Source organism: Echinops telfairi, unplaced genomic scaffold (assembly GCF_000313985.2).
Source record: "Echinops telfairi isolate 266 unplaced genomic scaffold, ASM31398v2 ScPeMD7_15;HRSCAF=58, whole genome shotgun sequence".
NCBI classification, from domain to species: domain Eukaryota; kingdom Metazoa; phylum Chordata; class Mammalia; order Afrosoricida; family Tenrecidae; genus Echinops; species Echinops telfairi.
In genome coordinates this window covers 10,995,027-11,002,397 of record NW_022103912.1, presented here as the reverse complement: position 1 = coordinate 11,002,397, position 7,371 = coordinate 10,995,027, and positions in this window count along the sequence as shown.

Here is a 7,371-nt window from a genome sequence, read left to right as displayed (position 1 = left end):
TGTGTCCCACTTTGACTGGCTTAGAATGTCTATATAACCCAATCTAGGCTAATCTTATCCATTGAGACCAGATTCCGGACTTCCATTGGAAGAGGTAGAAAAGGCATGCACTCTTCCACTGGGTTTGTGGAACAGGTCGCCTTCTTACAATCATGAGTGGTAGCCAGTGAATGGAGACCACATTGAAGCAAGAAGATTAAAAAAAGGAGAAGGAACTAGAGGAAAGTTGTATTTCTATTCATTGTTGCATCGCACCCTGACTGGCTCATCTTCTCCCCGAGACCCCTCTGCAAGGGGATCTCCAGTGGCCTACTAATGGGCTTTGGGTCTCCACTCCGCACTCCCCCCATCATTCACTATGGTAAGATTTTTTGTTCTGATGATGCTTTATACCTGATCCCTTCGACACCTCGTGGTCGCATAGGCTGGTGTGCTTCTTCCATGTGGGCTTTGTTGCTTCTGAGCTTGATGGCCGCTTGATTACCTTCAAGCCTTTAAGACCCCAGACGCTATACTCTTTGATAGCCGGGCACCATCAGCTTTCTTCGCCACATTTGCTTATGCACCCATTTGTCTTCAGTGATCCGTTCGACACCTCGTGATCACACAGGTTGATATGTTGTTCCATGTGGTCTTTGTTGCATCTGAGCTAGATGGCCGCTTGTTTACCTTCAACCACTACCATGACTCGAATTCGATCTTGCAAGTCAGGCTAGACCAGAGGAGGTACACTGGTACAGATAGGAACTGAAAATACAGGGAATCCAGGATGGATGAGCCCTATAGGACCAGTGGTGTGAGTGGCGAAACAGGGAGGGTAAAGGGACAATGGGTAGGAAAGAGGGAACCGATTACATGGAACTGTGTGTGACCACCTCCCTGGGGGACAGACAACTGAAAAGTGGGTGAAGGGAGATGTTGGACAGGGCAAGATATGACAAAATACCCATTTATAAACTATCAAGGGCTCATGAGGGAGGGGGGAGCGGGGAGGGAGGGGAAAAATGAGGACCTAATGTTGGGGGTTTAAGTGAAGAGAAAATGTTTTGAGAAATGATGTAGAAATGCGCTTTACACAATTGTTGTGTATATGGATTGGGATAACAGTTATATGAGCCCCTAATAAAATGTTAAAAAAAAAAAAAGAATATTGAGAAAACATCCCCCCCCCCAAAAAAAAGGAGAAGGAGAGAGAGGAGTCTTATTAGCCAATAAATCCTGACTCCTCCTTTTTTTCCCCCTAAATAAGTGTAAAGGAGTTTTATAATTTGAAGCTGAGTGCATTTTGACTGTCTGTTGGGAGACCGATTTGCCATGACATTCTTGCCAGACTATGTCAAGAATGAAGGGCCTGGTTCTTCTTCTCTTGAGACATTTCTCAGGATTGACGGAGGAACCTTAAGGAATGAGCTAACCCCTTGCACCAGACAAAGAGCATGCTTGCTCTGCAAGTGGTGAAGCTCCCACGGTCAGAGCATCTTCTCTGACTGCAACCACGTGTGTGCAGACATCCATCGAGGGCCATCTGCGTTACCTTGTGGGACTTGGAAGCTGAAGAACAGACCCAGACCAACCCCATATTCATGTTTGCTATTGAGCCAGGACTACTGAAGGCTTTGTCTCTAACCCAAAAGTCTGATGGCACTTGTCAACATCCATGATACAGTAATAGGATCGTTTATAAACTTGAAATGCAATGAAAAATCCCTGACCCTTCACATTTCTTGACATTACATAGGTCCTTTGGGCTTTCCCAGGATTTTGAATTTGCATAGCAGCTTGATTAAGAGCACATACTTGATAGGAAGACAGATCTGGGTTTAGTCCTGGCTCTGCCACTTATTAGGTATGTGACCTTGAGCAAGTTATTGGACTTCTCTGATTCTCTGGCTCCTCCTCTATGATTTTGGGGAAGATTTCTAGTTATGTATGGAGACTTACCATGAAAGTTGAGCAAGCAAATGCTTCTAAAGCACTTGGCACTGAATAAGAATAATCTCAGTAAGGTTTAATTATTATTAACTACTTGGAAGTAGCAGTTAGTACTTTATGCTGTAATTAAATATTAATTTTTCTCATTTAAAAAGTTCATTGTTAAAAAATGGAAATGATAGAGAAAGAAGAATTTTTTTTTAGAATACAGCTCTACAGTGTAGCATAAATATTATTAACATTTTGGTCTATATTCATCCAGTCTTTTATTTTGCTGAGGTGAGTGAGTATGTGTGTGTACACATGCCTGCTCCTAAGGGAATATATGTGAACTCAAGTGTAGCAATGACCATGAGGATGGTGCAGGACGGGGTAGTGTTTCATGCTGTTGCACATAGGTTTCCTGTGAGTTGGAACTGACTCACGGTGACCCCATGTGACCTCTGCCAGCCTCACAACTCTCATGCTTCAGCCCATTGATTCAGCTACAGTGTTAATCCACCTCAATGAGGGTCTTCTATTTCGTGGCTTTTCCAAGCATGATGCCCTTTGCCAAGGTCTGATCTTTCCAAAATTAACATGTCCAAAATGTGTGAGATGAAGCTTCCTCCTCCTCACTTCTAACAACCATTCTCGTATCCTAGTGGTACTTCCTCCAAAATAATTTGTTTTTCTTCTGGCAGTTCATGGCACTTCTAATATTCTTCACTGACACCATGATTTATTTATTACATATTACATATGTATGTGGTCTATGTGCACTATAGCTATACATACATGTCTCGTGTAAGGGTAAATGAACGTAAAATTAAAATGAGGTGGAGATAGGAGGCAGAGAGAAGTAGGAAAATGAAGAATATGCTGGTTCATGCTAAAACTCTGAGGAAAGGAGAAATGATTTGTCTTGAATGTAGAACTGTGTTAGGCGTCATCAAATTAATCTATATCCAACCGAGAAAAAAAACTGACTGATCCTCGACCATCTTCATAATCATTCCTCTCTTTGAACCCCTTGATGAAGTCACTGTCAATTCACCGCATGGGGGGGTCTTCCTCTTTTTCACCTACTCTCTAATAAGCACGATGTCCTTCTTTAAGGACTGACCCCTCATGATGGCACAGTCCAAGTCCACAAGACAGAAGTTTTCATGCCAAACTTCTAAGGAGTTGTGCTTCCGACACAGCTTTATTGTTCTGCGGACAGCCCACAGCATCGTTAAAAGTCTTTGCCAACACGTCAATGGAAATATATGCATTTTCTTCTGCTTTCCTTCTTGATTGTGCAGCTGTCACAGGCACAGGAGGGGGCTGAAAAGACCATGGCTTAGATTAGGTGCATCTTGGTCTTCGAAGTGTAATATTTCCTTTTTGGCACCTAAGAGATCTTTTGCTGTGGATTTGTTCAATGCAATACGTCATTTCATTTCCTGACTGTTGCTTCCATGGGCATTGGTTGTGGATCCAAGGAAAACAAAACCCTAGACAAGTTTCATCGTTCCCCTGCTTACCACGCTGTTGCTTATGAGTGCAGGTATGAGGACTTCTTTGTGTTTCAGTCTGACGCATATTGGAGGCTATAGGCTTTGAGCTGCATCAGTATGGGACTATGGGACGGAATGTTGTTGCAAAGGTTTTTTGAGACATTTTGCAGATTGTTGAAGTGGTATATGAGATTGTAAAGATCCTTTTTCTGCAAGAATACTTTTATTCTTTAATGGCACATTTGGACTTGGGTCGGTTTTCTTTTGCTGTGTGCTACCCTGCTAAGGGGCAACTGAGGGGACCAGAAGCTAAGCCTTTGTCAGGTAAAAGTTATAGTACTGACAGAGCTACAATGCTAGAATAAAAATTATAAAAATAATGAAGAATAACTATTGTTGTAGTATTCATAATGTGCTAAACATTGACTATATATTATACATACCTTGTCTTATTTAATTTTTACATCAACTGCATGGTGTGAATGACATTATAATTTCCATTTTGTGGACAAGGAAACTGATACCCAAAAAGATGAAATCATACATGTTAAGATGTGTATAGTTAGTGATAAGCTTGAAATTTGAATGGACTTTTGTTTGCATTCAAAGACTGTGAGGCTCACCTCCCCACTGTGATCGCTGAAGAAAAATGGGCGCATAAGCAAATGTGGTAAAGAAAGCTGGTGGTGCCCGGCTATCAAAAGATATAGCGTCTGGGGTCTTAAAGGCTTGAAAGTGGCCATCTAGGTCAGAAGCAACAAAGTCCACCTGGAAGAAGCACACCAGCCTGTGCGACCACGAGGTGTCAAAGGGATCAAGTATCAGGCATCAAAGAACAAAAAATCATATCATTGTGAATGAAGGGGAGTGTGGAGTGGGGACCCAAAGCCCATCTCTAGGCAACTGGACACCCCCTTAGAGAAGGGTCACGGGGAAGAGAAGAGCCAGTCAAAGTGCAGTGTTGCAACAATGAAACATACAACTTTCCTCTAGTTCTTTATTGCCCAACCCCCCACCCTCGACTGTCATGATCCCAATTCTACCTTACAAATCTGGCTAGACCAGAGGATGTGCACTGGTACAGATAGGAACTGGAAACACAGGGAATCCAGGGCAGATGATCCCTTCAGGACTAGTAGTGAGAATAGTGATACCAGAGGGTAGAGGGAAGGTGGGGTAGAAAGGGGGAATCGATTATAAGGATCTACATATAACCTCCTCCCTGGGGGAACGGACAACAGAAAAGTGGGTGAAGGGAGGGAGACGTCGGACAGTGTAAAACATGACAAAATAATAATTTATAAATTAGCAAGTGTTCAAGAGGGAGGGAAAGTGAGGGGGGGAGGGGGGAAAATGAGGAGCTGATACCAAGAGCTTAAGTGGAGAGCAAATGTTTTGAGGATGAGGGCAACGAATGTACAAATGTGCTTGACACAATGTATGTATGTATGGATTGTGATAAGAGTTGTAGGAGCCCCCAATAAAATGATTTAAAAAAACAAAGCAAAATAAAGACTGTGATTGTAACAACTTCTCTATATTTTTTCCTCAAAATGAGGAATTTGTTATGAAGGCAAAGCAGCATAAATAACACACACACAGTACACCTAAGCTTGGTTTAGTTGTGTACAGGTATCGATGGACCAATTTTCAGGTGGAGTTAGGAATGTGGACTAGGTGCTATAATCTTGTTCATCCAAGAAAAATCTTGAGACATTAAGATAATTGGCAAGGTCACCAGTGGCAGCATATAAGGCAGAAAGTTGCTGGCAAACGAAGAGCCATGTAGGTACTTTTGCCTTTGTTCTTTGTCCTGTGGGATTTCTTGGCATGCGAGGCTGAGGACGAAATCAAAAACACAGTCTGCTGACTCCTGTAACTTGCAAAAGTATTTTAAAAACTGCTAGCAGGTTACTGCTGCCTTAGGCCTCTGTGTGATGTGTCAGAGATAATGTGTTAACCCAAAGCTTTCACAAGTTAAACCAGAGCTAAGAAGAACTTAACTGTTTTAGCTCCCACTGGGCACTAAGGAGTCCGTTCTTCCTCTAGAAAAGTACTCTTTCTCCCTTTCCCTTACTATTCCAATCAGGCCTACTCCAGTAAGTTTAGGGGAACAATTCAAGGCTTATTTTCTCTGTTATTCTTCCAGAGAGAGCTGAGGTAACTTCCGTGCCTTCATTACCACTGAGGGAGTAAGCTTATCTCTACATTGTTTCTCTTATCAAACTTTCATTTGGTCAAACTGAAAAGTTTCTGATCAGTTAATTGTATCTCCACTAACTCTAATGTTTTTTCAATTCTGACTTAGAAAGACATAATATCCTAGTCCTTTTCTTGCAAACATGGAGTCATGGGTCTATGTTTCTATTAGACACTTGAAATGTTGGGAGTCTGAATTGAGCAATTCTCTGTGTGCCAAATATGAGGGACTTCAAAATCTCCATTAAAAATTTGAATAAAAAAATAGAATTTTCTCACGAACTTTTAACAAGCTCTTCTTAAACACCATATTTTGAAGGCAGTTTGAGAAATAGAAATATTTATATTGGTGTTATGTTGAATACCATGACAGGAAATTTTGCTTTTCATGGTATGGCAGGATTATAAAAATTACCACACAAACTGAAACTATGAAACAGGGTAACTTATAATGTTCTTCCACAAAATAATAATGATGTTTTTAAAGCAAACCAGGGAGGTATATCAATCCATAGTATATCAATGGATTTTGAGTGCTCACTTAATCACAGCCCCAATCTAAATTCTGATGCCACGACTCTTCTCAATACCTACTCCCATGAAGCGATCACTGAAGATCTGAATGCCGTAGCAAACGATGGTGAAAAAAGTAAGCGCCCAGCTATCAGAAAGAATAACTTATGGGGTCTTAAAGATTTGTCTTAAAACAAGCAGCCACCTACGTGAGACTTTGGCTAAATCCATGAGGAAGAAGCACACCAGGATTCAAGAGTTCTAAATAATGAAAACGAAACCTGGCTTCGTAGTAGAGTTTCAATCCTGAACACCCAGTTTACAGAAGGCTGACGGTCATAGTGAAAGGCCGAGACCCATTTGCAGGGTCTCCCACGCAGATTAAGCCTCTGGTGAATTTACGCCCTTGCTGACGAAGATAAAGGATTGTAGACGTCAGTAGGGATTACAACTCAATGTAAGGAAGGCTCACATCCTCACAACTGGACCAGTAGATGAAATCATGATAAATGAAGAAAGGCTTGAAGTTGTCAAGGATTTTGTCCTGCTTGGGTCCACAATCAATGTGCATGGAAGCAGCAGTCAAGATACCAAAAGACATACTGTATTCAGTAAATTTGCTGCACAAGGCCTCTTTAGAATATTGAAGAGCAAGAATGTTACTTTGAGGACTAAGGTGTGCCTGACTCAAACCATGATTTTCTTCATTGCATCATATGCCTGTGAAGATTGGGCATTGAATAAGGATGACCCTAGAAGAATCGATGCATTTGAATTGTGTGGCTGGAGAAGAAGACAAAAGTACCATCGACTGCTAAAAGGACAAACTGGTCGCTGGTGGAAGAAGTGGGCCAGAGGGCTCCTTAAAGGCAAGGACGGCAAGACTTCTTACACACTTTGAACATACTGTTAGTAGAGACCAGTCCATGGTAAAGTAGAGGGACATAGAAAAAGGGGAGGCCATCAATGAGATGGATAGACACAGTGGCCGTCTCAATGGGCTCGTGTATAGGAAAACTTGTGAGGATGACACAGGACCATGCAGTGTTTCCTTCTGTTGTGTGTAGGGTCGCTATGGGCAGGAGCTGACTAGATGGCATTGACAGCAACAACCACAACATGGACCAGAGTTGGGAAAGACCTTGCTACCAGACAGAGTGCAATGCAAGGTGGATCACTGCAATTGTAGTTAGATCTAAGCATGGCACCTTGTCATTGATCTCCCTCTAGACTCAATATGTAATTT